We start from the raw sequence: 10031 nt of genomic DNA, 5'->3' as shown, positions 1-10031 counted from the left end.
TGTCATGGATATACAATTTATATGTTCTTCTAGCATTGAAAAGAATAATTTTTGACTTAGGAGTAAAATGAAGGATTTTCTGTTTCGCTAAAATTGATTATCATCATTCTAAAACATAATGGTACACATAGCTGTCCAGTTTTCCCAGTACCACTTATTGAAGAGGCTGTCTTTTCTCCATTGTATATTCTTGCCTCCTTTATCAAAAATAAGGTGACCATACATGCGTGGGTTTATCTGTGGGCTTTCTATCTGTTTCATTGATCTATATTTCTGTTTTTGTGCCAGTACCATAGTGTCTTGATTACTGCAGCTTTGTAGTATAGTCTGAAGTCTGGGAGCCTGATTCCTCCAGCTCCGTTTTTCTTTCTCAAGATTGCTTTGGCTATTTGGGGTCTTTTGTGTTTCCATACAAATTGTGAAATTTTTTGTTCTAGTTCTGTGAAAAATGCCATTGGTAGTTTGATAGGGATTGCACTGAATCTGTAGATTGCATTGGGTAGTAGAGTCATTTTCACAATGTTGATTCTTCCAATCCAAGAACATGGTATATCTCTCCATCTGTTTGTATCATCTTTAATTTCTTTCATCAGTGTCTTATAGTTTTCTGCATACAGGTCTTTTGTCTCCTTAGGTAGGTTTATTGCTAGGTTTTTTCTTTTTTTTTTAAAACATCTTTATTGGAGTATAATTGCTTTACAATGGTGTGTTAGTTTCTGCTTTATAACAAAGTGAATCAGTTATACATATACATATGTTCCCATATCTCTTCCCTCTTGCATCTCCCTCCCTCCCACCCTCCCTATCCCACCCCTCTCGGTGGTCACAAACCACTTAGCTTATCTACCTGTGCTATGTGGCTGCTTCCCACTAGCTATCTATTTTACGTTTGGTGGTGTATATATGTCCATGCCACTCTCTCACTTTGGTATTTTATTCTTTTTGTTGCAGTGGTAAATGGGAGTGTTTCCTTAATTTCTCTTTCAGATTTTTCATCCTTCGTGTATAAGAATGCAAGGGATTTCTGTGCATTAATTTTGTATCCTGCTACTTTACCAAATTCGTTGATTAGCTCTAACAGTTTTCTGGTAGCATGTTTTGGATTCTCTATGTATAGTGTCATGTCATCTGCAAACAGTGACAGCTTTACTTCTTCTTTTCCGATTTGGATTCCTTTTATTTCTTTTTCTTCTCTGATTGCTGTGACTAAAACTTTCAGAACTATGTTGAATAATAGTGGTGAGAGTGGACAACGTTGTCTTGTTCCTGATCTTAGAGGCAATGGTTTCAGTTTTTCACCATTGAGAAGGATGTTGGTTGTGGGTTTGTGATATATGGCCTTTATTATGTTGAGGTAAGTTCTCTCTATGCCTACTTTCTGGAGGGTTTTTATCATAAATGGGTGTTGAATTTTGTCAGAAGCTTTTTCTGCATCTATTGAGATGATCATACGGTTTTTCTCCTTCAATTTTTTAATATGGTGTATCACATTGATTGATTTGCATATATTGAAGAATCCTTGCATTCCTGGGGTGAACCCCACTTGTAGAGTTTTGATTACTGTTTCTTAGAGCCAGGCTCAGTTACTTTTGTGAGATCCCAATAGCACGACTTTAGTCATTTCTTGTTTTTCCTTTGGTACCTGGCTTATCATGCACAGGTAATGTGAAACAGCACGTGAGGTTTCTTTTTATTTAGTTATTTTTAAAATTTTATTTATTTTTATTTTTGGCTGCATTGGGTCTTTGTTGCTGTGTGCAGGCTTTCTCTAGTTGTGGCGAGCGGGGGCTACTCTTTGTTGCAGTGCGTGGGCTTCTCATTTCGGTGGCTTTTCTTGCTGCGGAACACAGGCTCTGTGTGCACAGGCTACAGTAGTTGTGGTTTGCGGGCTCTAGAGCGCAGGCTGAGTAGTTGTGGTGCACGGGCTTAGTTGCTCTGCAGCATGTGGGATCTTCCCGGACCAGGGCTTGAACCAGTGTCCCCTGCACTGGCAGGCAGATTCTTAACCACTGCGCCACCAGGGAAGTCCGAGGTTTCTTTTTAAAGGGGATCTTTTCTCATGTCACTATACACATAAATGTTGTCTCTTATTGCAGATTGGAGTCACGAAAGATACACGGATTCTTCTTAAGAGAAAAAGAGGAAATCTGTAAGTATTTGTCCTTTAAAAATTCTAAATTTGCAATCTTGTCAGCTTTTGGAGAAATCTAAGTGACCAAACTAACAGGCATTTTTCCTCTCTTTATATTAGAAAAGCCTTGCCAGTATTTATGTTTGTGTTAAAAAGGCAATATTTGGGAAAGTAAAATAGGAAAGCTTTTTACTCTGGGCAACTTCTAAAATTTAAACTATCTGTCACTCACTTATGAAAGGGGAAGTGATACTTAAAATCTAAACACAATCTTTTTGTTTTGAGTACTACCAAAAAATGGAGTCACAGATTGGAGTTCCAGTTCTGGCTACTGAGGCGGTGTGTCTTTGACAAGCTATTTAGCTTCCTTTGCCTCAATTTCCTCATCTGTAAAATGAGCTTAATAAGTGTAAGTGTCCAGTGAATGGTTCATTAATATTGATGAAGTTGAATCTGTAGTAGTGTATATTTTCTCCAGTAAATTGAAGCTTATCCTAGTTAGTGTTTCTCAAACTGATTTACATATATTTCTGATCTTCAAAAATCTAAGCATCTATACTGTCCTTCACTGAGGCATCTACTCTAGACTATAATATAGAATGAAAGAAATACAACAGAGCACCTAAAGTTAGAATTTTAGTGTTTGAGCCTTGGACCTTGAAAATTACCTAGTCCAGGGGTTCCCAAACATTGACCTTTAGCCCGTGCCCTCGCCAGTGAAGAGTTTTTACTGGTCCATGGTGAAGTGAGGAAAATAAAGACAACAGGCCATGAGATTTTTAAAGCTAAACTTTTTCCATTTAAAGGATTGCTTCTTATTATAAGATATATCCTCCTAATTTTGAGGAGTTAGACCTATTCTGTATTTTATGAAATGATGGTGATAGTAAATGATAGGTTTATGTTTTTTGTTTTTATGTCCATACCTGGCCAAAAAAAAAAAATTGGCAGCTGTGTCATTGCTGCCTTCTTTGTTTTTAAAACTTTTATTGGTCCATGATATCTTAAAATCTGAATCCAACTTTCTCACTGTACAGATGAGGAAACAGACAGGAGGTTATTTAATTTGTTCCAGGTAGTGCAGCTCAGCAAGCTGCTGAGCTAGGACCAAAGCCCTGTATACAATGCTGCCTCTCTTGTATTTCTGCTCTTCTGAGAATTGCTTTCATTATAATAGATTATGAAATTGAAACAGAAGATCTAGTAGTTCTTATGTGCTAATTCAAAACACTCAATGTTGTTGTAAAGCTAAGGCTTAAAGTCTACTGATCAGCCTGCATTAGAACAATCTTGAACATGACCAAAGATTTTCATCAACAGGCCAGAATTAGTTGTCCCTGAATTCAGCTACATAGGCAGCATGCTATCCCATGATTGACAAAGAAGATACCAATAAGTTTAGTGTTTCCTTTGGGAAATAGACCATAGTGCAATTGTGAGGGCTGTAGTATTCAGGCTTCTATAGTTATTTATCCAGAGAGTCTGTTCTCTCTCTCTCTCTCTCTCTCTCTCTCTCTCTCTCTCTCTCTCTCTCTCCCTCCCTCCCTCCCTCCCTCCCTCCCCCCTCCCCTCCTACACACACACACACACACACACACACACACACACACACATCCTACACACATAGATAAATACTTATAGTAGTTGGCCTGCAGTCCATCTAGATGTGTAACAGAAAAAACTACCAAGGTGAAGAGCTGGAGTTGCCAGGAGCCTTAGTGAGAGCATCTGGCCAGTTGTGTTCAGGAGTCAGCAGACACCTTGGAGACTCCTCTTCAATTGGCATAGCTCTGCCTTGGCTATCCCCAAATACACTTCAAAACAGAAATACCTAATTCCCTCATCTCCCTTGCCTCTCTCAACGTTTGTGAAGCTCTCATGGGCCAGGTAAACAAATGAACGTGAAGAGAGAACAGAATGGAAAGTATTACCCATCCCTACCATGGAGACATTATCTCTAGGAGTACTTTTCCATGACTTCTTGTATTTGACTTCATGTGGCTTCCTTCTTTAGTTAAGAATTCTTTAATTTCTCAAATGTCAGGCACACACTAATGCAATGTCAATAATTTAAATACATATTGAATTAATAATGTCAATAATTTAAATACATTTTGAATTAATAATAATGTTAACAAAAATACGTATTGAATGTTTCGTTGTCTTTGGAATACCTGTGCCCTTTTCTTACCAACACTAATATTTAAGAGTTGACTGAATGGCTATAAGATTTCAGCCTTCAACAGATTTATCACTCTTTGAGTTCTTTTATTAACCTCATTTATAAGGAATATTTACTACTGAAGAGCAGAGTGAAGCTTTTTTGTTTTGTTTTGTTTTGTTTTCTGCCATGATACAGTTTCACATCATGGTGGCCAGGTAGCTGAGTTGTAGTGACTTACTTTAGCCATTTTGTAAGGAATGGTTTAAGACTACATTGCTGCATATTTTTAACAGTGTGAAGTACTGGGAAACAACATTAGCAGAGGACCAACCTATTAAACTGGTCCCTCCTCTAGCAAAGGTGGAAGATAGGGCATGTGGCCAAAAAAGATATAAGTTGCAAAATTCTCCCTATAACACAAAGGTACTCCTGTGGAAAGTATCACTGCTGGTTACAGATTTTTATTTGAACCTGAGTTCATGGTTGGCAGCCCACAGTTGTATTACTTTATTATAATTAGTAGATAAGATGCTAGAAGACAGATGAGTAACAAATAGGTAAGATGACAGTAGAGTCTGCATATTTCTCACTCAGATGAAACACATTTGTAACTGTGAGCTAATTTGAAAGTTCAGATCTGTAGCCCAGTTGTTTTTGATTAACTAATGTTAAGATCATAAAGGAAAAATATCCAGTAAATGGAAGACTCTACAGACAAAATTAAAGTCTACACCATGTGTGATGGGCTGTCTAATGTAGCAGCAGGCTTTTGTCTACAGGGACCTGTAGCAGATCCTCTTTAGCAGCAGCTGTAGAACACTGGAATTGTCATTGTGTTGGCTGCTTCCCTTCTACAGCACTGAACCCTTATATTTCTCTCTAAACACATAACTCCTAGAACTTAGTTTGTCTCCCCTTTTTCATGATGTCTGATAAAGTTGGATTGTAACATCATGCTTTGTCAGTAGGTGCCACTTCTAGCATGAGATATCCTCAAAATTCCTTACATGTAAGCTTTGGATTAAATTATATCCAGCCCACTCTCAACTTTGGAAAGCTAGCTGGGACGAAGTGAGAGAGTAGCATTGACATATATACAGTACCAAATGTAAAATAGATAGCTAGTGGGAAGCAGCTGCATCACACAGGGAGATTAGCTCCGTGCTGTGTGACCACCTAGAGGGGTGGGATAGGGAGGGAGATGCAAGACGGAGGGGATATGGGGATATATGTATACATAAAGCTGATTCACTTTGTTATACAGCAGAAACTAACAAAACATTGTAAAGCAATTATACTCCAATAAAGATGTTAAAAAAAATCGTGTGTTGCGATCACTTAAAATGAGGAAGAGATATGTAATTATACACAGTGTGTGTGAAGTGCAGAAGCACAACATGGGCTCCTAGATCTCATTTCAACATACTAGATCTCATTTTAACACATGTGAGTAGGGTCCCAATTATATACTATCCAATGACCTAGAAAAAGCATTATCTGATGAATGAATGCTGAGGATGTTCTTAAGGTGTTATGGGAGGGAACACGTGCTAGAACAAGAAAGAGCATCTTCAACATGGCAGCTGAGGTGCTTTCTTTGCTGGGGAAAGCTGGGAAGAGACTAGCAGGATGGCGACTTCACTAGTTAATACCTGTCCAGGTAATGAAGTAAACAGGTTCGGTTCATCTTGTTAGAGACACACCCAAAGATCAGTCATAGTTGTGAGACACTCCTAGTCAAAGTAGCTAGGCACAGGTGCAATGTGGTGTTAGAGAGCATCTATATATTCACCCTAGGTGTTTTTGGTTTGCCTTTTTCAGTTTTCAAATGTATTTATTATAATTACTGTATACCGGGTTAAAAGTTGGCTTGTATAAGCTATTTCATATTTATTATATTGGCTTACTAACTTTGAGTCAGATGAGACTTACAAGGGGCAGATGGATGTATATTTCACATGATTATTCAGTCTTGTAGACTGCCTGATATCAAAAGATCCTGCTAGCTACTCTTAATGACTTTTATTTTCTTAAAATATTAACATTTAAAAAGTTTTAATGTTAAAATGTTAATTTTAATGTTTTAGTTTTAGTGTTAAAAGTTGACTTAATGGCTGTAAGATTTCAGTCTTCAATAGATTTATCAGTCTTTGAGTTCTTTTATTAATCTCACTTATAAGGTATAAGAGCAGAGTGAGGTTTTTTTGTTTGTTCTCTACCATGATACGGTTTCACATCATGGTGGACAGGTAGCTGAGTTGTAGTGACTTATTTAGCCACTTTGTAAGAAAATGGCTAAATAAGTAATTTGTCTACAAATGTTTTAATGTTAAAAGTTTTAATATTAAAATATAAAGTGAATTATATTGTAATGTAGCTTCTGTAAAATTTGATTTCATGAACCAAAGGCAACCAATTTCTTTAACATGTATATGAGCTTTCTCCTATATGTTTTAAGATCATTTGGAGCTTTTTAATAGTGTGTGAAAGAAAATAGGATTTTTAAAAAAAGCACCCCAGCCCTTTACAGAAGTCTTGGTGATGTAATATCTATGTAGGAGGATGATCTTTTAAGTGCAACCGGTATGCTTACCTGTTTAATCTCTTGGATTTTTTATAATTTTTTGATTTAAAGTTTAGTGAATACAGCTTATCCTTTTCAGAAGGCAAATTATCTCTTTATTTGGTGTTTAAATTACCCTTAAGTGATGTATGATTTGAAAATGTGATTTCTTAAAGTAGCACTGACATAGTTAATCATTGATTATCAAGTTTATATTTTTTATGTTTTCATAAAGTGTTATATCAAGGACAGATTAAGTTAATTTGCCCTACCACGTGTTTCAGCTTGGTAGATGTGTGCATCCTTGCTTGGTTTAGTCTATTTTATAAAACTTTTGAAAAAAAGTGTCTTGGCATTGACTTCAGTTTATTAGTTTTTCTCTTTAATTCTTAAATGGGTGTTGTGTCACATGCTGCTGGGAGAGGTGATTTCTTTTAAATTCAGACTTTAATCAGTATGTAGTGTTTGTTTACTTTGTGTACTGGAGCTCAATGTATTACTAATGCTTTTTGTGTTTAACCTAACTATCTCAGAGCGTTTGAAGTAACTGGAATGAAATACTTAACATTAAACTTGACCTCAAAATAAAAAAAAATTGCATCTGATTTTCACTTACACTTCTAGGACTTACTAGACACCTAAAGGGCTTTTTTTCCCCTATAAAAATGACTTAGGCTGTAGGACAGATCAGTGCTCAAAGTTGTCATCAGGATTTTTTTCATATACAGAGTTTGTCACTCTCACCCATTTAGATTATACCAGTATGACCAAGGTCACAGACAGTACAGCTAAAAGTATGGACTTTAAAATCAGATAGACCTGGGTCCAAATCCCTACTTAGCTGTGTTAACTTGGGCAAATGATCTGTCTGAGACTGTTATATCATCAGCTATGTCATCAGGGTATTACTTCAAAAGGGTTTTATGATGGACTAAATGAAATAAAGTATCTAAAGGACTGAGCACAGTGCCTAGCTCCTAGTACAGGCTCAATAAGTGGTTATTAATCTGATTCTCATATAGAATGCTGAACATCAACAGGAATGATTAGTTATCCCCTCACTGAAGCTGATGCCCTGCCCTTTTACAGCTGAAATACAAATGCATCACTTGATTTCAAGGAAGAGCAACTCAGAGTTTATGTCCTCCTGGTGGGACAGCAGTATTTCTCTTCATACATGGCAGGACAGCATTGCTCTCTGAAAGGCATCCGTGAAAAAGCACATAGTAAAAATTCTATAACCCTCTTGCTTTTATAACAACTGTCTTTTCCCTCCATGTAACAGGCAGTTTTTCCAGTTTCGTATTTTCTCTCGAGCAACTAAACACATGTTCAAATTAATTACCAGGGACTTTTAAGAGTATACCATTTCCTAGAGTGTTGGCATGGACAAGTGATTTTTTAAAAAGATGACTAAGGTTGGTTGTCTTCCGGCTATTGCACTTACGTCCATTTTTACTTTATAGTTTCAGAGCAATCCATGTCCATTCTTTTTTTTTTTTTTTTTTTTTTTTGGCTGCGCTGGGTCTTCATTGCTGCGCACGGGCTTTCTCTGGTTGCGGCGAGCTGGGGCTACTCTTCATTGCAGTGTGCACGCTTCTCATTGCGGTGGCTTCTATTGTTGCGGAGCACGGGCTCTAGGCACTCGGGCTTCAGTAGTTGTGGCACATGGGCTCAGTAGTTGTGGCTCATGGGCTCTAGAGCGCAGGCTCAGTAGTTGTGGCGCACGGGCTTAGTTGCCCCGCGGCATATGGCATCTTCCCGTACCAGGGATCTAACCTGTGTCCCCTGCATTGGCAGGCGGATTCTTAACCTCTGGACCACCAGGGAAGTCCCTCCATGTCCATTCTTATTTCAGTCAACAAGTTTATTGAACAGTTAACACACAGAGGTACTGTTGTAGGAGGATTCAGCAGCAAACAATAAACTCTCTGCCTCATGGAGCTTTTATGTTCTAATGGGGGCATTCATAATAAACATGAAAAATAAAGCATATGACATAGTAGTTACAAGTACTAAGGAGAATAATAAAGCAAGAAAGGGATAGGAGGTCTTGGGGTTCGATTTTGGAGTGGCTAGAGAAGGCCTCACTGAGAAGGTGATATTTGAGTAAAGACAAAAAGAAGGTGGGAGAATAAGCTGTGCAGGTATCTTAGAAGAACATTCCAGGCAAAGAGAATAGCATGTACAAGGGCCCTGAGGCAGGGTCATGCTTGGTGTGTCCCAGAAACAGCAAGGAACAAGTGGGGCGGTAGCAGAATGAGGCAGGGAAAAGTGTCGGAGATGAAGATGGAAACTTGAGGTGGAGGACAGATCCCATCTCCTAGGTCAGAGTAAGGACTGTATTTCTGAATGAGTCATATGGGGATTCTTTGAAAGGTTTTGGGCAGAGGAATGGTATGATCTAACTTGCACTTTGAACTAGAGCACTCTGGCTGCTGAGTTTAGAATTTATTATAAAGGTGGAAGCAGGGAGATCAGATTGGCTATTGCATTTATCCAGGTGAGAGAGGATAGTGGCTTGAGCCAGGATGGTAGCAGTAGAGGTGGTGAGAAGTAGTTGAATTTGACATCTGTTTTGTAAGTAGAGCTGGTAGGATTTGCTATTGAATTGGGTGTTGAATGTGTGAGAAAGAGAGGGGAGTGAAAGTGAACCTGGTCATCGAAGGCTTTTGGTCAAAGCAACTGGAACTACAGAAACGGGCAAGACTGGGTGTGCTAGGTTTCTGGGAGGACGATCAGTGGCTCAATTTTCAACATATGTATTAAATTTGAATATGAAACTGATATCTAAATGAATCTGTTGAGGAAACAGTTGGATATACAAACCTAGGTGCCTAAGGGAGACCTCCAGGCTAAGGGGGGACATTTTGAGAGTCATCACCATATATATGCTAATTAAAGCTGTGAGACTAAATGAGCTCAATCACCACGGGAGTGAGCATAGATAAAGAAAAGGTTCAGGGACTGAGCACTATAGCATTTAGAGGTCAGGGAGATGAAGAAGAAGCAGCAAAGAAGATGGAGAAGGAATGGCCAGGGAAATCGGAAGAAAACCTGAAGAATGGGGTCTACTGGAAGCCAAGTGAAGAAGTTTCTAGCAGGAAAAGAGGGGTCAACGGGGCTAAAGGCTGGTAGTGGGTCAAAGGGGATGAGGACTGAGCTTTAATTGA

Source organism: Hyperoodon ampullatus (genome assembly GCF_949752795.1).
Source record: "Hyperoodon ampullatus genome assembly, chromosome: X".
In the NCBI taxonomy this organism is placed as follows: Eukaryota; Metazoa; Chordata; class Mammalia; order Artiodactyla; family Ziphiidae; genus Hyperoodon; species Hyperoodon ampullatus.
Note: the sequence above shows the minus strand (reverse complement) of the source record.